At 40.6% G+C, this 25,000-nt stretch overlaps 1 long non-coding RNA gene across 1 annotated transcript in view; it reads left to right on the top strand.

Annotated features, from left to right (window-relative positions):
- Positions 1-12,421: 12,421 nt before the first annotated feature.
- The window catches only part of LOC136827639 (uncharacterized), a 189,733-nt gene continuing 177,154 nt past the window's right edge, over positions 12,422-25,000 (top strand). Inside the window, exon 1 of the long non-coding RNA XR_010849827.1 lies at positions 12,422-12,563. This is a non-coding gene — a long non-coding RNA (uncharacterized lncRNA). The remainder of the gene's footprint in view (positions 12,564-25,000) is intronic.

Below are 25,000 nucleotides of genomic sequence, written 5' to 3'. Positions count from 1 at the left end.
GAGAGAGAGAGAGAGAGAGAGAGAGAGAGAGAGAGAGAGAGAGAGAGAGAGAACTGTGTGGTATTTAATTTTGTATTAAGCAGATTCACAAATGTAATATTACAGTCTCAGAATTATAACTGAAATAATTTACTAGCTTTTTTGAGCGAACGATGCCTCTCTCTCTCTCTCTCTCTCTTTCTCTCTCTCTCTCTTTTAAAATACGTAAGTCATGAACTCGAGAGTAAACCAGTTTGGTCCACCCTAAAGCCATTTACTGATGGAATCTGAAACTCTCTCTTTTCTTCCGTGTTTCCCGAGAAGAATTAAAACGTTCAGTTTAATTGAGTTCAGTCGTCACCTTAGAAGGAAAGTTTATTTGCATTGTCTCTCTCTCTCTCTCTCTCTCTCTCTCTCTCGTTCAAAGAAAATCTCTAGACAGGGAAAGCTGTCCAAATTAGGTTACGTCACTTTCAAAGGGAAATGATGTTAAGTATTCATGATTTTCTCGTAAAAACCAAATGGATTAATTCAATTATTTTGATTACAATAATGAGTTATCTTTACTGAATACGTAATTTGTTCTCTTTCTGTCTCTCTCTCTCTCTATCTCTCTCTCTCTCTCTTTTGTATGATGAAAATACCGAGATAGGTAGAGATTCCCAAACAACTTGGTCACTAAAGAGAGAGAGAGAGAGAGAGAGAGAGAGAGCAAATAAGTCTTCGTTACTGGAAAGAGAGAGAGAGAGAGAGAGAGAGAGAGAGAGAGAGAGAGAGCAAATAATGCTTCGTTACTGGAAAGAGAGAGAGAGAGAGAGAGAGAGAGAATGTCAACAGATTTTCCTTCTTAAGTGCTGACAACTGTACCCATTAAACCTGAACGTTGAATATTTCAGGAAACACAGAAGAACAGAGAGAGTTCCACATTCTAGCAGGCACTGGTATAAGGGCTGACCAAACTGGGTGACTCTCGAGTTCGCGATTTCCTTAGTCTAGTTGTTTGAGCTGAAAGCTTTGGTGGACAAAGGCTAAAGAAGTTTATTTTAGTTTTCTGTAAAGGAAAACTATTGTGCCGGCTTTGTCTGTCCGTCCGCACTTTTTTCTATCCGCAGTTTTTTCTGTCCGCACTTTTTTCTATCCGCAGTTTTTCTGTCCGCCTTCAGATCTTCAAAACTCCTGAGGCTAGAGGGCTGCAAATTGGTATGCTGATCATCCACCCTCCAATCATCAAACATAACAAATTGCAGCCCTCTAGCCTCAGTAGTTTTTATTTTATTTAAGGCTAAAGTTAACCTTAATCGTGCTTTTGGCAACGATATAGGATAGGCCACCACCACCGGCCTGTGGTTAAAGCTTCATGGGCCGCGGCTCATACAGCATTATAGCGGGACCACAGAAAGACTGATCTATTTTCGGTGGCCTTGATTATACTATGCAGCGGCTGTACAGAAAACTCGATGCATCTTTTCCTTGTTTTTTAAATGTCTGGGGCCGAGTCGGGCAAAATTTCCCGAAACAAGCAAGATTCTCGGAGCACTGGCCGAAGAAATATTAGCAAAATAAGCAGAGAACAAGTCCGTCAACAGTGGTCTCTGTTGGTTGGTCAGGGGTCTGAAGTACACACCAGGCTTCTTACTTTCTATAATAGAAGCAGAGAAATAGTCCATCGAAGTTGGTCTCTAATGGTTGGTCAGGGTCCTGCGGTCCATACCAGGCCTGTGACTTCCTCTCACACCTTACCACTCTTGGGGGGGAAAGTCCCGTGCTGGCATAAGGCCAAGTAAATGTAGAACACTCAATCAGTCATTCCATTGAGAATGATTGATTGATTTATAGGAGAGTTTTAGCGTTAGTTTATGTGTACTGAGTAGTAGTAGTAATAATAATAATAATAATAATAATAATAATAATAATAATAATAATAATAATAATAGCATATATATATATAAATCTATATATATGCATATTAATACGTATGCATATATATATATATATATATATATATATATATATATATATATATATATACATACGGTATATATATTTATATTTATATATATATTTATTTTTGTATGTGTGTGTGTATAGTTTTAACATTAGCCTATATGAACTGAATAATAATAATAATAATAATAATAATAATAATAATAATAATAATAATAATAATAATAATAATGGCGCAAGTGTATATATATACTTGTGTATATATAGATATGTATGTATATATATATTACACACACACACACACACACATATATATATATATATATATATATATATATATATATATATATATATATATACATATATATATTATCAATTATCCTCTCCGCTCGCTCTCCCCTTCTTCTCATTCTCAGGCAACAACCAATTACCCCTTCGCAGAAAAAGAAAGTATACATAAATAATTATCATTATTATTCGCCAAGTTTAATAGCAGCCACCCGGGGAGTGTGGTAGGTACTGGAATGTCCCTGCCCCCACCCCCGCCCCGTCCAAGCAACTCTGACCTTAATCGCATCCCTTCGCAAGACCCAGAATCCTTTGCACCTATTTTCACCCCCGATGCCTTTTGCATATGCGGCTCAAAGTTTTCAGACGAAATTTATGAATCCATCTTTTTTTTTCGGGTCTTCCAGAATCCCCGTTTGATCTCTTTAATTTAGAAACTGCGAGGTCAAATTGGCTCCGGCGTTAACTTAATGATCCTCCGCTATCTTAAGAAGAAGAAGAATAAGAGAAGAAGGAGCCCCCCCCTTTTTTTTTTAATATTCTTTCTCGTCTGATCTTTTGTGATCTAGTTTTTTTTTCTCTCTCTCTCTCTCTCTCTTACGAATCTTCTTTGGATTGAATTTTTTAATTTTTACTTTTTTTTTTTAAAGCTTTCGTCTTCGGAGTGTGATTACTTATTATCTTCGTTTCTTTCTTCTTCTCTTTCTTTATCTTATTTTTTTTATGTGAAAGAAGGCGGCCAGGAGTTCAAAGGAGAAATTAAAAGGAAATTGTGTCTTTTTGGCTCTATTTGCATATCTTTGATGATTGCTGTAATATTTATTTATTTTTTTTTGCATATACGAGTATTATCATGTGGGTTATTCCATGCACTCACACATTTGTGTGATATATATATATATATATATAGATACATACATATACATATAGCATATAATAACATAGACGTATATATAAATATATATATATATATATATATATATATATATATATATATATATATATATATATATATATATATATATATATATATATATATATATATATATATATATATATATATATTATTTGAACATGTATATATCTTGCATATACATATGTATGTATATATATATATTGTTACGTGTGGGAGGTCTTGGTTGATCATGTATTATTCAATTTACGTAATTTTTACGGCCCTGCAAACCAAGATTACACGTAACCTGTCACTTGAAGCCAAAAGTTAACCTCAAAGACAGACGTTAATTAGCCAAAGGTCGCCAGTTAAGGGTTATTAACCTTAACAAAGAATATTTGAGATGAATTTGATTTTAAACGCAACGGTTCTTCCAAACATTCGGACGCGAGGCAATCAAAGCATCGAGATTTAACCTGATTTTGCTTACCCTAAATCCTAGGTATTTTACTGGAATAATGGGGTTGAAGCTAACAATAAAATAATTAGGCTTAATCTAGACTTTGTAAACACATATACCCTAAGTGGTGGCTGAAGGAAGAAAACAAAGAAAAATTGTGAAATACAGAAAAGAACTAGTCAATCGACGAAGCTTCAACAAGAATCGGACTTACCGTGAACGCCGAAGTCGCTGCGCAAAACGAGGGACTTCAGGAGTCGTATTCTGGCAGTCTTCCCAATTCACTAATTAAGATAGACGTAGGAGAGAAAGTAATAAAGAATATCGTTCGGGCACGCACGCAGCGTCACCCTGATTCCGTGACCGCTGGGATCTCTCTCACTGACTGACTCGACCTGCGCCGTTCTTCCAGAGGAGGACCTATACCGCTTCGGGCAATCCGACCTTGACAAAGGCATCGTCGAATGCATAGAATAAAGCTTAAGGGCCACCATAACTAGGGGTCATTGAGCGTAAACCCTCTCTGAGGCTTAGGTCCCTAATGCCCTAACATATTTTGTTTACAAACTTTCCAGCCTATGCGGCGCCATTTGTCTAAGGCGGTGATTGTTATTTTTAAATTGCCTACCCTACCGGCGGGCAGAGATGTTCTCTGTCGAGGTCAATTGGCCTAATATTCCTACACCTAACTACATCGAGGGCGAACAGCAGTAATATTTATAAAAGCTCCCCCCCTTAAGAGGGCCTTCACTCCCTTTTCGGGCGTGAAGGTCTATACTAAGCAAGCTGTTCGCCTCTCGTAGGTTACTCTCCTTCCCTGAGCAGATTAGTCCTGGTTAGCCTGCCTAGCTACAGAACTACCTAACCCTAGATAGGATATGAGCTATATTCACTACTTTACCTAATTCTAATAGTACTGAAGGTGCTCACGGTTATTATAGGCTACCTCCTACAATCATGATGTGTTTTAGACCTAGCCTAGTGGTACATTCTATGATATTCCCTAGCCTAACCTATCCTAACCCGACCGTAGCACCAACATAAGAGTTAATATTCTAACTAAATTACAACATGGTTTATGTTTAATACAATTAAAATTTACTAGTTAATTCATGAGGGTTGCCTCATATGATAAATGGGTGCCTCACTGAGGTCTTAGGCCATGCGTGTCACGAGCATCGTGGCTCGTTTCACAATAGTTAAGATTACTGAAATTAGTTAGGCTACTTACATGATTACTGCGGCTCGGTGGTAAGTGGAAAGAACAAGGTTACTAAATTGATGTACCGTACTTTAAGGTGGCCTAGGCTAGGTACAAATAAAAGGAAGAGATCACACTGGCTACCTTCTCTGGGCAAGGGGCCAGGATCACTCTTAGATGTTAGGGCACTGTGCCGAGAGGGCACTAGTGCCAGGATGAGCTTATAGCTTCGCAACTACTGGGCTCTCTTCTGCCCCTTCTTCTTCTTCTTCGGTTTCCTCCAAGGCCTATCAGTAGCTGGCCTAGCAGGTGATGAGAGCACCGACTCCGGGGACAGGCCAGAAGGGCTAGCGGGCGCGAAGTCAGGGGCAACTGCAAAAGCTGCGGGAGGACTCCCTACTCCGGCTGCTGCGACAACCGGAGCGAGAGCGATCTCGACTTCTGCGTCCGAGGATGCCAGTTCCTGGTCTTCCAAGGAGAGGTACCATTTTCGATCCTCCAGGGGTTCATCCCCTGAGTCAAATTTTTGCAAAGAAGAATCTTGCAAAGAAGAAGTTTCGGTGCTAGAGGCTCTCCAGTCGCGATGATCAACTGCATGGGGAATCCTAAATCTCCCGGAGGAGGATTCGCCTCGTGATTTAGACCCGGCATAGGGGCCTTTTCCATTGGTAGCTCAACGTCCGGACGGACGGAGTCTGGCACTGCTCGGTGCTCGCAAGTGGCACTGGCAGCAGTTGAGGTCAGGCATGCCTGATGAGGGGTCCGGAGGTGCACTACCTCGCGGACGACTTGTGGTTGGCTGCGGCAGAGATTCCTGCCCCAGCGGAGATCGTAGCCTCTCCTAGAGTTTTGTTCGGGGCGTCCGCTGGGCGTTGCTTGCTTGGGCAGCCCTCCCAATTTGTGGAGTGGTCTGCCCGCTTGCACGTCCTGCAGCGGTACTGCTCCTCCTGAATCTCTCTTCGCGGAGGAAGACCTCTTGGTGGGCCAGCCCTTCGCGATTGGAGAGGGCTAGGCCTGAAATAATTTGGTTTATGCCCCTTCCGCGGACCACTTTGGTGGGCGGAAGGTGGAGGTTTGTCATGGTTGAGAGGTTTACATGTGGCCTCTGTGGAGGAGGTAACGCGGCTGCGAAGTGGCGTTGGTAACGGGCTTCCGCAGAGAAGATCCCGACCCAACAAGAAGACCACTCCGGGCCGAATTCCACCTACCACGCCAAGGCGGTGGGGTATCGTGCCCCAAGGTGTCATAACCTGGAGTTGGACAGTAGGAACGGTGATGGTGTGGCCCTCTATCCACTTCATTTCCCACCGCGTTTCTTCGTCAACCACAGCACCGGCTGGCACTTGGGCCCTGGCGATCAGGCTAATATCTGCCGCAGTGTCTACTGTGACCGGAAGGGTCATGGGCAGGCTAGTGCTCTGAAGAGGGGCCACCGAGATGTACTGGGTTTCCAGTCTCTCGGGGTAAAGGATCCGGTGCGGACCAGCCGCAGAGAATGAAGTGCTGATTAGGTTGACAAATTTGGTGGTGGGTACATGATGTGGACAGGCCGGAGATCCAGCATTGTAGTGGCTAGCAGCCCCACAGGATTTGCACGGGCCTTTTGGATGGGCTCGGTGGCCTGCAGTAGCTGTTGGAGGAGAGGGCTGAGCGGATGAATCGGGAGCGGAGTTCTGGCTGGTAGGGTTAGGCTGCTTATTAGTGCCGAGTTTGTATCGGCACTCAGCTTCAGCGTGGCCCCCCTTCTTGCAATAGTTGCACAGGGTCTTGCTAGGCAGTCCATTCTTCGGGCGAGTGGAGTTCGAGAGGTAGGCCGGAGGGATGATTCGCTTCTGAGAGGTGCTATGCGACTGATTGAAGGTTTCCCATGAATCAGCCATGCGACAAGCTTCCATAAGTGTGGAGGGCTGTTTATCGTTAAGATATACTGCAAGGGGCCCTGGCACACATTGGAAAAGGTCTTCTAGCATGGTCCGATTGAAGAGATCCTCAAACGCGTCGTGCAGGCCAAGGAGTCGAACCAGCGTGCACGGACTGGGTTTTGTGACATGCCCATTCTGTCCAAGACCAGCCGACTTCCTTGGCAAGACCTCGGAACCGTTGTCTCCATTTTTCTGGGGTTATCTCGTAGGCCTTGGTAATGACTCTACGAACTTCTGCCATGTTACCTCTCTGGCTCTTCTCCAGTGAGCGGCGCTGCCTTGGCTTTTCCCTCCATATGCTTGGCTAGTATTAAGGCTCTCTCCGTCTCCGTGGTGCTGTAGTTATCGAAAAGAGCCTCGATCTCCTCCAGCCATGCTTCTGGCTCGTCCTCAGTCCACTTGGGGACTAGGGAATTGATGCTCGAAATTGGAGCGTTTGATGCAGCAGGTGTAGAACTGGAGGCTTGATGGCTAGCCATAGCTTCGGCATTCTCCATTTTCTCTCTCTCAAGCTCGAGCTCCTTCTCCTTTAGGGCTAACTCAGTTTCCTTGCAGGCTAACTCATGCTGTCTCCTTCTTTCTTCTCTTTCTTCTTCATATTGCCTTTGCTCGGCGTCATACACCCTTCGTTCTTCTTCATACTTCCTCTGCTCGGCTTCATACTTCCTCTGCTCGAGTCTTTCTTCCTTCTCCCGCTTGGCCAAGTCGTCCACTTGCTCCTTAACCCAGGTAGTAAGTTCCGAGCCGGTGAGACCTGCCGCCGTCCCCAGCCCCAGGAAAGTTTTATAATGCTCTGCTGCCATGGTTCTGGTGGGGAAGGGCGTCTAACCGGGTCGACGGGCGTTTGGGCAGCGAGGAAGTGTCTCTTCAAATGACGTGGCACCCTTTCAAAAGGTGGCACTGTAGTTTGGGTGTGCCGTGTACAGGTCACACTGGTGGCACTCAGTATCCCTAGGCACTGGTGCAGGTTAGGTTCCAGAAGAACTTTCTCTTCTGTGTTCCCTTTGGTTTTGTTTTATTTATTTTTCTGGATTCTTGCTTGGTGGCACTTATGGTGCCAATGTGTTCCTAGGGACCCTCTACTGGAGTCCAACTAGGCTATATGGGAGGAAAGGGCACTCTACACCCCTGCAGAGTGCAACAATCGAATGAGAGAGAAAGGGAAGGTAAAAGAGAGAGAGAGAGAGAGAGAGAGAAGTGCTATTCAAGTGATGAGTGCTGCAAATTATTGGCACTGTGGAATAAAGTGAATTTGGGTTTTTTTTTTTTTTTTTTTTCTTAAAGATCCTCGTGAGTGGCTGGTCCCAGTACTGGCAACGGCTGGCCCCTTCTTTTTTCAGAGGGTGAAAACTACTGTTTGCTTCGGTCTGGATAGCAGGCCTCACTCGTGACCGACAGTTTATCACTGTATCGTAAGTACTCTTAACTTGTCCTCATCTATTGTGGGACAGAGGTGTTTTCTTTTAATTGGTTTAAGTATTCGAATTAATTAGCCTAGTGTCGGCCGTTCTTTCTTTGAAGAGGGTCACGTACACTTAGGTTAGGAATGCTTACTTGAATGACACGAGAGAGAGAGAGAGAGAGAGAGAGAGAGAGAGAGAGAGATTTTCAATCAGCGAATTTCTTGCTGCTTGAGAACATGTAAACAAAGATTTTATACATGCACAATGGCATGGATCTTAATAAAATGATATAGATGCGTCGTCTTGGCTTCCTTAGGGATTACTTTATTATCTTAATTTTCCCGGGAGCCGACGTCACAAAAAGTTTATATCGTAAAATTTTAAATTTTCTTTATATGATTTTATAGTAGGTATTCGTATAGGAACTTGTTATTACTCCTAACTAAGGCCTATCTTTCCCTGCCTAAATTATCTTTTGTTTTTTCCTAGCTAAGATATTAGGAGGTGGGTTCGCTACGAAAAGCAAAAAAAAAAAGAAATGCCCCCCCAGAGTGTCTCGGGCAGAGGTCACAATAACAAGGTCTTTGAGATGGCGGCCAAGGTCCCGTTAGGCCTAAATTTCAAAACAGCCTCGGCCAGCGAAGGAAACCCCAAAATGGCCGTTCTCTCACAAACAGTTCGAACAATTTCAAAACAACCGCGCGAACATGGCGGAGGGATCCAAGATGGCGGGTATTTTCTTTTTCAAACAAATTCAAAACAACGCAACAAATGCAGGTATCCAGATTTTACTTTAAATATACCAATCATGCATAGTGTTTTACGTTACGGATGGAAAACTAAATTACCAACAACTTTGTCTTTGTTATCGTATTCTCACCCGGACATTACACAAAAGAATGAAAAGAGAAATGCTAGCCTGCCTGCGTAAATTTACGTTGTTGCACGGTACCTTTATTGTAAAATTACTATTTCAGTTCGTTTGCTACTTCACTGACACGGTTTTGAATGATTCCCGCTATATGCAAACAATAACGATCGGAATTGCCGACGCGATTTCTAAATTACTTTGTGTACATGAAACGGGCTCCGCGATTTGGTCTTACGATTCGTTACTGAACGACTTCTCGAACGCCGAACGCGGTAAAATGCCCTTGTCTTAACCGTTACAAATTGTGACTCTGCTCTCGACGCACCCTTTCCTACGCTAATTCTCGCTACACTTGTTATTATAACTATTCTCTTTACTGCTTATTATTATGCCTCGTTCCTTGTTTGGAAGAATGAAATGGAGTTCGATATCTGACTTTTATTTTTTTGGAATTAATGTAATTTTAATTTCCTTTTCTCCAGATTCTTTCTCTAAAAATGTACTTTAGATTCTACGCTAAAGGTCGCCAATGTTACGTGTGGGAGGTCTTGGTTGATCATGTATTATTCAATTTACGTAATTTTTACGGCCCTGCAAACCAAGATTACACGTAACCTGTCACTTGAAGCCAAAAGTTAACCTCAAAGACAGACGTTAATTAGCCAAAGGTCGCCAGTTAAGGGTTATTAACCTTAACAAAGAATATTTGAGATGAATTTGATTTTAAACGCAACGGTTCTTCCAAACATTCGGACGCGAGGCAATCAAAGCATCGAGATTTAACCTGATTTTGCTTACCCTAAATCCTAGGTATTTTACTGGAATAATGGGGTTGAAGCTAACAATAAAATAATTAGGCTTAATCTAGACTTTGTAAACACATATACCCTAAGTGGTGGCTGAAGGAAGAAAACAAAGAAAAATTGTGAAATACAGAAAAGAACTAGTCAATCGACGAAGCTTCAACAAGAATCGGACTTACCGTGAACGTCGAGTCGCTGCGCAAACGAGGGACTTCAGGAGTCGTATTCTGGCAGTCTTCCCAATTCACTAATTAAGATAGACGTAGGAGAGAAAGTAATAAAGAATATCGTTCGGGCACGCACGCAGCGTCACCCTGGTTCCGTGACCGCTGGGATCTCTCTCACTGACTGACTCGACCTCGCTTCGTTCTTCCAGAGGAGGACCTATACCGCCCCGGGCAATCCGACCTTGACAAAGGCATCGTCGAATGCATAGAATAAAGCTTAAGGGCCACCATAACTAGGGGTCATTGAGCGTAAACCCTCTCTGAGGCTTAGGTCCCTAATGCCCTAACATATTTTGTTTACAAACTTTCCAGCCTATGCGGCGCCATTTGTCTAAGGCGGTGATTGTTATTTTTAAATTGCCTACCCTACCGGCGGGCAGAGATGTTCTCTGTCGAGGTCAATTGGCCTAATATTCCTACACCTAACTACATCGAGGGCGAACAGCAGTAATATTTATAAAAATATATATATATATATATATATATATATATATATATATATATATATATATATATATATATATATGCAACACCTGTTATGTGTATAAAAGCAGTTATATGTACAGTACGCGTTAGTATTATACATACGTGTGCATATAAACACAAAACGTAAGTACACCCATACACATTCACACAAGCGCACGTATCTTTTCCCTCAATCCTTTTATCTCTCACGAACGGAGTCACAAAATTCTCTCTTCCTGTCCTCCAAGCACTGTCCCACCTCTTCGAAACAATACTTTAAAATATATAAGAGAGACTTGAATTGAACGAGAATTTTACTGGAAATATTCTCGAATCAAATTCACAACTCAGTTTGCAGTATTGGCAAAACTCGGCTACTCCATGCTCCGGGTTATTGAAGAAAATACAATACGACGTGAGCCTCGGGGGAAAAGAGAGAGAGAGAGAGAGAGAGAGAGAGAGAGAGAGAGAGAGAGAGAGAGAGAGAGAGAGAGAGAGTATTTTCAGTCAGCATTGTACTCGTTTTCTATAGTCTGTTATATTCAGGTTACTTTCTATTTGATTTTGCTGCACAGGTTCGAAGTTTTTAAAAGCATATTTATGTTCATATTCCTATTATAATTTTTGTGTTATGATGATCACATTCGTATCCATAGATGCTTCAACTTCGTATTGAAAGCAGGGTTCGTTTAATAAAACCGTACAGAATATTCCCAGTGCCACGTAGGCCTAGCCAATCCTGCTTGCAGGATGTCCCAACTTTTAGCTACCGAAGAGACTGAAGGGACGCGTCTTGTGATGCTGAATTAGGTCTAAAAATATTTGTCATCTTTATTGCTCAGCTAACATTGTAACAATCTTCCGTTAGAAATGAAATCAGCCTAATCTTCTTAGTGGCTTTGCCAACCCGGTATGTATCCACCTACGCGTCGCCTCCGAGGTGCTCGTACTAAACATGACGGAAGCTCAATGGGACGCTGTTTAGTACTAGCCCCTCGGGGATCAAAGATATCGTTTATTAATATATAAAAAAATATATAGAAATGGGTGTATATAATGCTTTGATCGCCGAGGGGATAGTACTAAATACGGCGTCCCATTGAGCTTGCGCCATTCTTAGTACTAGCACCTCGGAGGTGACGCGTTGGTGGATACGTACCGGGTTAATACCTGCCAGTCAGATGACCTATCTTACCATCCTTGATGTCTGGGTACTTGACCTGAGGCTAATGTACAGTAATTCCCATGCTGCTATACAGTAGTAGTAACTTAGACCACTACTATATCACAACCACCAACTGAAGCTGACTGGTCGACAACGGATGGTTTTGAGAAGTTGGTCAATTCGTATCTCCTTTGATTTTCATTAATTTTAGGCAATGACTTCCCTACAAAGATGAAATGAAAGGCTTCGTTATCATCCAAAAAATACATGCTATTGCAGGAAATACCAACATCATATTTACATCTCCGTAAAACTATAGAAATTGGGAAATTATCAATATGGAACAAACGTTGCGTCAGGATCACATTGGTGAAAGGATACGCGGATGTGTTCGAATTGGTGCTATTGAATGATAGGATAATGATAATTACCGATTGATTTTTAAAAATATGTTTACCATTCTCTATTAGAACATGAATATTACATCAGAGGTATGCAACATTGAATTTTATTTTGTTATTAGACAGTTTTACCACACGTTAAAGCATTCATTAATCCAGTTTCACTGCAATCGTTCATACACATTCGGAGAGATGTCAAGCAGCCGAGTCAGGTAGACTTGCATATTTTTATCATTAAAACGTATTAAAACGTACATGTCAAATATAAAATCTGAATTGAAATTATATCTTCGTTTGATTAACTAGTTGTATACTGTATGAAGTATTTATATGGTAATAATTTTTTTTTTTTTTATAAAAAAGAACCACTCACAAGTTTCACTGTATGTTTACACTCCAATATCGGTTGGCTGAATGGCTGACCGAAAGTGACAGCCAACTGACAACGGTGCTGACGACAGTGACTCCTCTACCCATAATAATTGTCAATATCATATCCAGGAATCTTCAGGTTTGACTTTCGAGGCGCCTGCATAACGGTAAGGCAAGTTTTGTTTACCTATGATTAAATCTCAGGGAGAATACTGATTTACAAAGCACTGGTAAACTGTGTCTGGTCAAGATGCGGTTGCTTTTACTTTATCGAATTTCGTACCATTGAATATGCTTGTGTTTTGCTTGAAACTGTAATGCGTATGAATAATTTTTTGCATAGTTTGTTAAGAATTTTCTTGAATATATTGTTTGCTTTCAAAATGATGGGATCATAAAAAGTGACATGACGTAGGCCTACAGATTCAATAGCATTTTGTCGGTTTACATAGCTTATAACATTTGGATAAAGGATTTAGACGTATGTTATTTTCAGGTGTTGTTATTATGGTTATTCTTGTTATTGTTGTTAAGGTTATTGATGTTGTTGTTGCTGTCATAACTTTTTTTTTTAAATCTTGTTCTTGTAATGGTTCTTGCCCTTGTTCTATTATAGGCCTAGTTCAGGTTGTTGTTATTGCTTTTGCTCATGCTTGTCGTTGTCTTTGTTGTGGTTGCTGTTGTTATAGTATTGTTATGGTTGTTTTTTTGTGCTTTAAGAAAAATTCTTCGAGTGAGAGCTTAAATTTTTTCCTAGAATAAACATAGGCATATTCGTAAAATACTGAATGGCTGCGTTAAACGATGTCACATATACCAGTACAGTATATACCTTAGGCCGTCCCCTCCAAGTCCCCTCCCCCCCCCGACCCCACCCTTGCATCTATGAGTAAAATTCCCTCCCAGATGTAAAGGAAAATAAAGAGAGAGAGAGAGAGAGAGAGAGAGAGAGAGAGAGAGAGAGAGAGAGAGAGAGAGAGAGAGAGAGGATGCTTTTATTCTTTTGGGAATTAAGTAATGAGATACTTGACACTGCTTCGTAGCGACTTTTGCTAAGAGAGTAACAAATACAATTAGAGAATTTTTTATTTTTCCCTAGGGCTCGCTCCCCCCAGCTTGAGAACCACTGCTGTAGGCCTAATCGGCCCCCCTTCCAGATTCATGCCAGCCCATCAATGTGGTAAGGCTTTGGAAGGGTTCAGAGGCCTGACAAGGACCACTGGACTCTTTCACCAAGAGGGACTCGATGTCAATGACACATACCTTGTGTTTTTTTTTATTTTATGGCTTTATGGGGTACTTCTGAAGATCTAGACTTTCGGAAATTCTTTTTTTTTCCAGTTGGGGGATAGTGTCCCCAGTGCACCTCATACGGTGCACTGTAGGCTTTACTTAAGGTCCTTTGCAGCGTCCCGTCGGCCCCTATCTGCAACCTTTTTCATTCCTTTTACTGTATCTTCGTTCATATTCCCTTTCTTCCATCTCACTTTCCACTTTCTCCTATCAGTTGTTTCTTGGTGCAACTGAGAGGTTTTCCTCCTGTTACACCTCTTAAACCTTTTACTCTTAATTTCCCTTTCAGCGCTGGACGACCTCATAGGTCCAGGCGCTAGGCCTTAGACCTAAATTTTATAGTCCATTCCTTGCTAGGACTTATTTAATTGTTTCATATTGCAGTTGCGAGGTTTTTCTCCTCTTACACCTTTGAAACCTTTTTATTCTCAGTTTCACTTTCAGCGCTGGACGACCTCACAAGTCCCAGCGCTCGGCCTTAGGCCTATATTCCATTACATTCATTGACTTATTTTAGCTAGTTCAATGAGTAATGATAAGAGGGCGTCTAGAAATAAAAGCGTAACGCAGCTAATGATTAATGAAACGGATTTCTCGAACTGTCACAGTGATCTAAACTTAGCGGCCATTGGAGCGCGCCTTCAACTCATCACAGATGAAACTGGTTTAATCTCTATACCCGGAGGAAGCATCAACGAGGTGATGAGGAGCTTGCTTGCGCCGAAGGGCAAGTCTAATGCCCTGTCATTCCCAAAGCTCGGATTATTGACGAATACGTCAGCGACAATGCAGATGAGCAGGAGGGGAATTCTGTTTGAAATTTAGATCACGGATGTGGAATACAATAAACTGGATCGAGCAGGAATGGTAGGCATATTTAGTCATTTGCATGAGATTCAGATTTTCAAGGAGACGTTTTAGCATTTCAAATGAATCCCGTAGGGATGTAGTGCCCACGATGCATTCGTGTGGTGCACTGTAGGCATTACCAAGTCATATATATATATATATATATATATATATATATATATATATATATATATATATATATATATATATATATATATATTTCCTAGGCATTACTAAAGGGTATTTGCAGCGTCCCTTCTGCCCTAGCTGCATCCACTTATTAGCCCTTTATTAACCTTCATTTCCGCTACCTTTCTGCAGTCTCGCTGTCAAATATCTCTAACTGTCCTCGATGCATCTGGGGTTTTCTTCAAGTTTCGCCTTTAGATCCTTATACTTCACCTCCTTTATTTTCTGGACCTCTTCATCTCGCTGTCCAGCCACTCCAACTCCCTCTTTTCACTGTCTTGAGCGCTGAGTGGCCCGGAGTGCCCCTTCAGTGCTTGGCTTGCCAACCTAAATTTCAGAAATCAGAATGGAACATATACTTAGCCACATAGGCCTAAAGGTGCCTCACATTGTGGATGGAGGAACCCATTTATATATACTGAAAATAAAAAGCCATATCAATGTTCTCACATTTTGAGAAGAAAGAATCCGCATCTTGAAAATATAAACCCCAAAACATGAGTGTTAGTAGAACTTTTAGACAGATGACGGTATCGAAAACACTTTGCATATCATTTATCAACTGCACAACAACTTTTCGACGTCGTGAAGTCGAAAGCTTATTGCTCGCGGTGGAAGTCTATTAATGACACGGTGGGTTGGGGGTGGGGGAAGGCTGACGAAAGAGTTCCAACTCTCGAACAAACTTGAGTAATCATTGGTTATATTTGGATGGTAATAAAAACAGCGTTTCCACATACACCATGCTCGCTGTGGAAAGTTTCGTCATGCGTCAGATTTCACTCTTTTTAATAAACAAAAAAGGCAAATAGTCAAAATCTCAAAGCAAAATTCAAGTTGCTGATCGTATCGACACTGTATGTATGGTAAAGGAAATAAATGAGCAACAGAAATGTGGCAACGCTTTTTATTTTTATTCCCGTTTGCTGCATGGAAATGTGGCAACGCTTTTTATTTTCATTCTCGTTTGCTGCATGGAAATGTGGCAACGCTTTTAATTTCATTCCCGTTTACTGCATGGAAATGTGGCAACGCTTTTTATTTTCATTCCCGTTTGCTGCATGGAAATGTGGCAACGCTTTTTATTTTCATTCTCGTTTGCTGCATGGAAATGTGGCAACGCTTTTTATTTTCATTCTCGTTTGCTGCATGGAAATGTGGCAACGCTTTTTATTTTCATTCCCGTTTGCTGCATGGAAATGTGGCAACGCTTTTTATTTTCATTCTCGTTTGCTGCATGGAAATGTGGCAACGCTTTTTATTTTCATTTCCGTTTGCCGAACGGAAATGTGGCAACGCTTTTACTGGAATTCCCCGTTGTTGCCAAATCTACGGAAAATGTGGCAAATTTTCATTTTTATTCCCGTTTGCCGAACCGAAATGTGGCAACGCTCTTCTGTTATTCCCTTTTCTACCAAATCTGCGAAAATGTGTTAAATTATGAGGGGCAAACAAAGGAAAGCGGAGATATGGCATCGCCGCGAAGCTGTAATTGAGGGCTGATCCCACTGAAAGGCCAAGTTAAGCACTTTTGAAGTTCTAATGAGGTTTCAGTGACTTTCTGAAAGACAAGGCTGAGATATTTATGCGTATACTGTGATAACAATAATAAACAAGTAAGAAATGTGCCGAAGTTTCTTCGGCACAATCGAGTTTTCTGTACAGCCGCTGCAGCGTCTAATCAAGGCCACCGAAAATAGATTTATCTTTCGGTGGTCTCGGTATAATGCTGTATGAGCCGCGACCAATGAAACTTTAACCACGGCTAGGTGGTGGCCTATCCTATATCGTTGCCAGACGCACGATTATGGCTAACTTTAACCTTAAATAAAATAAAAAACTACTGAGGCTAGAGGGCTGCAGTTTGGTATGTTTGATGATTGGAGGGCGGATGATCAACATACCAATTTGCAGTCCTCTAGCCTCGGTAGTTTTTAAGATCTGAGGACGGACAGAAAAAGTGCGGACGGAAAAAAGTGCGGACAGAATAAAGTGCGGATGGACAGACAAAGCCGGTTTTCTTTTACAGAAAACTAAGACAGTCTTTCTGTTCAGGGGAATCAGCTCTCTAGTGGCAATAAATCAGAAGCCCTATTGACCAGTAGGTTGCCAAGACATGATAATCGGAAACTGAGACTCGATTGCAGCAGTTCTAGTGTATCCATTCCTTTCAATATAACGGCATTATAAGAGATGATCGAGAAGCCAATGGTTAGAGAGGCAGACTCCGGGTTGGACAACGGTAGATAAATGCGTTTCATAATATAGATGTATTTATCTTTGTTAATCTTTGTTTATTCAAACGTCACTTTTTCCCTGTTTCCTTTTATCAGGTGTGTTACATATTTATAATTAGCAATAGTAATAAAATACTGTATTTCTCTCTCTCTCTCTCTCTCTCTCTCTCTCTCTCTGTATATGTTATATATATGTATATATATTTATGTATTCTCTCTCTCTTTATATGTTATGTATATATAAATAAATAAATTATATATATATATACATATATAAATACACACACACATATATATATATACTCATGTATGTATATATATATATATATGTATATATAGTATATATATGTGTGTGTATGTCTGTATGTATGTATATGTAAAAAAAACACGTAACACCAAATTCTGCATCAAATAAAAAAAACATTAACGAACTCTTAACGATAAAAATAACAAACACAAGCCCGAAGAAATCTGGAACGCGAACGAACGAATAAAAAAAAAACTCGCGAAGGAAACACAAACGTGATAAAACGCGAAAAGCCCAAGAGTGAGAGAGGACGAAAGTAAACGAGCAAATGGCGAAGATAGACCGACAATTTAAATGTCATAAGATCATTCTTCTGCAATCCTTATGGGATTACCAGACGAAGGCCTTACATTTCCCGTGTCAGAAACTTAATGCAACGCAACTTTCGCGTCGTTAGTCAGTCTGTGCGAATGAGACATCAGTCTGCATTTTAATATTCCGTGCGGTTGTTCTCGGGGAATTATAATAATTTTTTTGGAAAAAGGACGATGAGTCGGATGGAAAACCTATACAGGGGTGAATAAAAACTAGTAAAAAATGCGCCGAAGTTTTCTAGGCGCAATCGAGTTTTCTGTACAGCGCATAATCAAGGCCTCCGAAAACAGATCTATCGTTCGGTGGTCTCGTTATAGTGCTGTATGAGCCGCGGCCTATGAGGCTAACCACGGCCCGGTGGTGGCCTATCCTATATCGTTGCCAGAAGCACGATTATGGCTAAACTTTAACCTTAAATAAAATAAAACCTACTGAGGCTAGAGGACTGCAATTTGGTATGTTTGATGATTAGAGGGTGGACGATTAACATACCAATTTGCAGCCCTCTTGCCGCAGTAGTTTTTCAGATCTGGGGGCGGACAGAAAAAGTGCGGGCGGACGGACTGACAAAGCGGCCACAATAGTTTTCTTTTACAGAAAAACTAAAAATGAATAATTGAGGAAAATTTACAAACATCAATAATAAATAAATAAATAAATATATATATGTATATATATATATTATATATATTTCTGTATGTACATGTATATATATATATATATATATATATATATATATATATATATATATATATATTTATATATATATATATATATATATATATATATATATATATATATATATATATATTTCTATATATATATATATATATATATATATATATATAACAACGGAAAAAATAAAAATAATCATATATTAAAGATATACAACAAAACAAAATATTTAATCCGCCCAAAAACATAACTGTAAAATTAAAAGGTTAAAGATAAATAGGACAATAAAGGTATAAAATGAAAAAAGATAAAGTCCATTAAAGAAATAAAGATAAATAAATAAAAAAAAAGGTAAATAAAAAAACTCCTCACTTCTTCAGGAAATCCTCATCCCAACAGTAACAGCCCCGTAGGCGATTACTGCTGTCAGTGCACCTCACGCGGTGCACTGTAGGCAATATTTAAGGTTCTATGCAGCGTTCGTTCGGCCCCCAGCTGCAACCCCTTTCATTCCTTTTGCTGTACCTCCGTTCATGTTCTCGCTCCCATCTTGCTATCCTCAACCCTCTCCTAAAACTTGTTCCATAGTGCAACTGCGAGGTTTCCTCCTGTTACACCTGTCAAGCCTTTCTACTCTCAATTTCCCTTTCAGCGCCGAATGATCCCATAGGCCCCAGCGCTTAGTCTTTGGCCTAAATTCTATATTCCATTCCATTGCAACAGCAACAGCAGGAGGAGGATGAGGAGGGAAGGGGAGGAGGAGGAGGATGAGGAGAGAAGGGGATTAGGAGGATGAGGAGGGAAGGGGAAGAGGAGGATGATGAGGAGGAGAGGAGGGGAGGGGAGGAGAAGGAGGATGAGGATGAGGAGGGAAGGGGAGGAGGAGGAGGATGAGGAGGGGAGGGGAAGAGAAAGAGGAGGATGAGGAGGGAAGGGTAGGAGGAGAAAGAGGAGGATGAGGAGGGAAGGGGAAAGAGGATGAGGAGGGGAGGAGGATGAGGAGAAAGAGGAGGATGAGGAGGGGGGGGGGAGGAGCAAGAGCGCCCTTCAATCTCCCACTTCATACAGCGGGGACTTTCATCAGATTTCCATTTCGGCGACAAAACGCGTTACGAACTTGATTTCGCCGGACGGAAATTGCCAAATGAAGGATTATGCAATGGCCGAAGGGTGGGGAGGGGAGGTAGGGGGCGGGGGACGGTAGCCGGGGAGAGAGAGAGGGGGGGGGTTGGATAAGAGAGAGAAAATGGAATGCCACGTTGCAATCTGCCTTGCAAAAACGGAACTGCTTTCTCTTGTTTTGTCTTGATGATGAAAGGGCTTTAAATATGTGTTGATGAAATGGCAGGATTCATATGGGTATCCCTGACGGATGGTAGGATGCAGTTGGTTCGTATTTGTGATGAGAGAGAGAGAGAGAGAGAGAGAGAGAGAGAGAGAGAGAGAGCGAGAGAAGTGTGTAGGATGAGAGAAAGAGAGAGAGAGAGAGGTGGGTTAGGGGAGAGAGAATGAGAGTTCATGCTGTAAAACCTATGTTTATGGTTGACAAACCAAAAATTGAATATACGTAAGTAAAACTAAATCATTTATGTGAGAGAGAGAGAGAGATGGTTTGTGGAAGTGAAAGAGTTAATTTTGTATAGCTCTTGTTTATGATTGACGAATCAAAAATTAAATATAAACATATTTTAATAAACTAAAGCATATATATATATACATATACTTATATATATACTCTCTCTCTCTCTCTCTCTCTCTCTCTCTCTCTCTCTATATATATATATATATATATATATATATATATTATATATTATATATATACAGTCTATATCTGTCTATCTATATATATATATATATATATATATATATATATATATATATATATATATGCATAGTGAGAGAGAGAGAGAGAGAGAGAGAGAGAGAGAGAGAGAGAGAGAGAGAGAGAGAGAGAGAGATGGGTTGTGCGAGAGAAAGAGTTCATTCTGTATAACTTTTGTATATGACTGGCGAAACAAAAATTAAATATAAACGTGTTGATAAACTAAAGCATATATATGAGAAAGAGAGAGAGAGAGAGAGAGAGAGAGCGAGAGAGAGAAAGAGAGAGGTTTCGGAGAAAGCAATAATAAGCCGACTAAGCATCAAGCATTTCCTTCAAACCTGCATGAAACATGCAAGCCCAGCACGTTCGCTCCAATTTCCAAAGCAGAAAACATAACAACACCATAACATTAATATTCCCCTCGCTCGCACAACAACCCCCCCCCCTCAAATGGCAGCAAACGCAAGCAAATTAAACAAAAAACAACAAAACGAGAGTAGGAGATAATCCCCTCCCGAACGGGATGTAAGGATAAACCCAATAATGAAATAATAATTCGGCCGCTCCCTGTTTTTCACGTTTATTTGATTCCCCTTGATCGGTATGTAAACATTCGGCCATGTTTTCCATTAATGCCGTGCTTGAAGTATCGTGGGTGATGTCTGCCAAGCCCCCTGGGGGATGGTGGGGGGATAATGCCGTCAGTGCACCTCTCGCGTTGCACTGTAGGGGGAATTACTTAGGGCTCTTTGCGGCGTCCCTATGGCCCCTAGCTGCAGCCCCTTTCATTCCTTTTGCTGTACCTCCGTTCATTTTCTCTTTCTTCCGTCTTTCTTATTCCACCCTCTCCTAACAATTGTTTCATAGTGCAACTGCGAGGTTGTCCTCCCGTTACACCTTTCCAACCTCTTAACTCTCAGTTTCCCCTTCAAAGCTGAATGACCTCATAGGTCCCAGTGCTTGGCCTTGGGCCTAAATTTTATATTGCATTCCATTCTGATATTTGTCAAAGACCGGATGACAGATAGACAGACAGTCTCACACGGCGGATGTGACGGTGGCTTCTGATTGGGAGACGTAGGCCTACCGTGATCTGTAAGTTAGGCCTAGGTAACTTACATACATGTGGAGATATGAGTTTATCATGATGTTAGGTTCTTCGTTGTTGTGAGCCAGGTTAATGTAATCCGATAAATTCATCAATTTTTGTTTGTAATGCTATTGTTCATAAAGTAATACAGGTTAAAGACAGTATCCAAGGAATATTGGTTGCATTTTATGCAACAGTTATGATTAATTTATATATATATATATATATATATATATATATATATATATATATATATATATATATATATATATATATATATATGTTACAAACAGCAGTAATAATAATAATAATAATAATAATAATAATAATAATAATAATAATAATAATAATAATAATCTTCATTATCATCATCATACATGACATTAATAACTTTAAAATGAAAACAAAACCCATCATGGATAAAAAAGACCACTGCTGAATAAATCAAGGACCACTTCAGACGGCAAACCCACTTCAAAGGCCGACGCCATATAACCCACAACCCCATTGTCTTATTCTTCTTTTCCGTTCGCGTGTGTGACCGCAAAAGTAAGACCAAGGTTAGTTATGTAGTCTTAGTCATTCGTTAACAGTCTTTACCAAGTGCACGCTCAGATGGGCCCCGGAATGCAATCTCGCTTCCCTTGAAAGTCCCAGGCGTTAAACGCACGTGTCTGTCAATGTTATGAGGCTTGGTGCTCCGGTTCAGGCGCGCAAGCGTGCAGATACACACGCATATATATATTATATATATATATATATATGTATGTATGTATGTATATATACATACATATATATATATATATATATATATATATATATATATATATATATATATATATATATATATATATATATATATATATATTTTACTTACTAACAGGATTTCATTGAAACTGGTATTTAGCGGAGATATTTATTCGATGAATACTAGACAATGGGGTCTATTAGTCCTGGAAATCTTGTAACTTTTATTGAATAAATATCTCCGCTAGATACCATGCAGTGTCAATGAGGTCCTGTTAGTAATTGTATTAATGCACAGAACAATAGTGTAAGTCGTAAAGTTGATTATATATATATAATATATATATATATATATATATATATATATATATATGTATGTATATTATATTATATATATACATATATTTATGTATATAATGTATACATATATATGTGTGTGTGTGTGTGTCATACCATCACAAGGATTACGTGACTAGATGTACAGCAAGAGTCAGAAGGAAATAATAAAAAAAACATAAGTACCCAGCGCTTTCGTATATATATATATAAACATCATCAGGGTACTGTACTGTAACATGAAGATGCCAGGTACATAAATCTTTTACTATTTCCTTCTGGCTCTTTTTTACATACATTATATATATATATATATATATATATATATATATATATATATATATATATATATATATATATATATATATATATATATATATATATATAGGATTCACGAGAGTAATTAGGTAGCATTACACTTTACGACGTTCTAAGAACTGCGCAAACCGCGAGTAATATCCTTCCAGGAAAATGTAATAAAATGTAATTCCTGATAATCATTTTCTATTGTACTTACTCATTCATGGAATGCAGCGGGTTGCACAAGACGTTTGAAAAAATACTTAGTAATCTGAAATATAATTTGAGAATTACACATGAAATTCTTTCTGTTTTCGAACTGTTTATTATTTTCTGCCATTGCCTGCATTTTATTCATGAAAAGTTCGTCTCTTTAGAAATGATCTAAAAACGAATTTTATTAATCAGATCGGTCGTCAACAAATAAAAAGAGGAAATTTGAACTCAACTTGATAAATAATCGACGAAAAATCAAAATGCGTCGGCGCTATATTCGAGAGCTAAGCCTTCCTTTCATAACAGTAAATATTTACACTCTTCGTACGAAAGGTCGACTTTGATAATCGCTTCAATAAAAAAGTAAAAAAAAAAATAAAAAAACAATAAAAGCTCTTTATTTCCTGTGCTTCACGTCCTCTGTCGATTCGTCACCACTCGACGCATGACTCAGAGAGAGAGAGAGAGAGAGAGAGAGAGAGAGAGAGAGAGAGAGAGAGAGAGAGAGGTTGGGGAGGGGTGGGCCAGTTCGAAAATAGTTCAAAAACATACGTCGTTCAATTAAAAAAAGACAGATGCTGTCAAAACACGGGATTCTCAATTAAGCAGTTATTGCATACAAGGACGATCAGATGTTCCGGTGTATTTTTAGAGATACCCCTTCCCTACAGGACCCCCACCTCTGGTAATGGCATCCCTTCCCCCTCCCCCTTCTCCTATCTCCCCTTCTCTCCTAAAGTGAGGTCACAACTCAACTCTCAACCCCCTCCACCCCGAATCACAATCCCTTCTCTAAAGCTCTAGTAAATTTTCAGAGCTATCTCCCCCTCCCACTCCCTCTCCCCTGGCTCCTAACCCTGGTAATGGCATCCCTTCCCCCTTCTCTCCTGAAGTGAGGACACAACTCAGCCATCAACCCCTTCCACTCCCAATCACAATCCTTTCTCTAAAGCCCTAGTAAATTTTCAGATCTGTCTCCCCTACCCCTCCCCCTAGCCTGGCTCCTACCCCTGGTAATGGCACCCCTTCCCCTTCTCCCATCTCCCTCTTCTCTCCTGAAGTGAGGACACAACTTAAATCCCCACCCCCAATCACAATCCTTTCTCTAAAGCCCTAGTAAATTTTCAGAGGTATCTCCCCTACCCCTCCCCTACCATGGCCCGTACCCCTGGTAATGGCACCCTTTCCCCTCCCCTTCTCCCAACTCCCCTTCTCTCCTGAAGTGAGGACACAACTCAAACTCCCCACCCCCAATCACAATCCTTTCTCTAAAGCTCTGGTAAATTTTCAGAGTTGTCTCCCTCCCCCTCCCCAGGCCCCTACCCCTGGTAATGGCACCCCTTTCCCCTCCCCTTCTCCCATCTCCCCTTCTCTCCTGAAGTGAGGACACAACTCAAACTCCCCCCACCCCCAATCACAATCCTTTCTCTAAAGCTCCGGAAAATTTTCAGATTATCTCCCCCTACACCTCCCCCTACCATGGCCCCTACCCCGGGTACTTGGCCTCCCTTCCTCCCCTCCCTCTGCTTTCCCCCCCCTCACCATCCTTCCCCATTTTCTTACCTAAATTTGTGACCTCCTTATGACCTCCTCAACACAGGTCATCCCTTCCTGTCCCCCTTCCCATCCCATAAGGAAGACGCCCTCATTCTTCCTCTCTTCATTCTCCCCCATCCTCCTAAAGTGGGGACATATTCATCCCCACTGACCATATGCCCCTCAACTGGCTATCCCCACCCCTTCACCCTTATAGTGGGGACCCACATCTCTTCTTCTGTATCCCCACTGAAGTAAATACAGCTAAATCCCCCCTGAAGTAAATACAGCCAAATCCCCACTGAAGTAAATACAGTTAAATCCCCCCTGAAGTAAATACAGCTAAATCCCCTGAAGTAAATACAGCTAAATCCCCCGAAGTAAATACAGCTAAATCCCCTGAAGTAAATACAGCCAAATCCCTACTGAAGTAAATACAGTTAAATCCCCTGAAGTAAATACAGCTAAATCCCCTGAAGTAAATACAGCTAAATCCCCTGAAGTAAATACAGCTAAATCCCCCTGAAATAAATATAGCTTAATCCCCCCTGAAGTAAATACAGCTAAATCCCCACTGAAATAAATACAGCTAAATCCCACCAGAAGTAAATACAGCTAAATCCCCAATGAAGTAAATACAGCTAAATCACCACTGAAGTAAATACAGCTAAATCCCCACTGAAATAAAT

The sequence above is a fragment of the Macrobrachium rosenbergii genome, chromosome 42 (genome assembly GCF_040412425.1).
Source record: "Macrobrachium rosenbergii isolate ZJJX-2024 chromosome 42, ASM4041242v1, whole genome shotgun sequence".
NCBI classification, from domain to species: domain Eukaryota; kingdom Metazoa; phylum Arthropoda; class Malacostraca; order Decapoda; family Palaemonidae; genus Macrobrachium; species Macrobrachium rosenbergii.
Note: the sequence above shows the minus strand (reverse complement) of the source record. Positions and strands in the feature narration are given on the sequence as shown.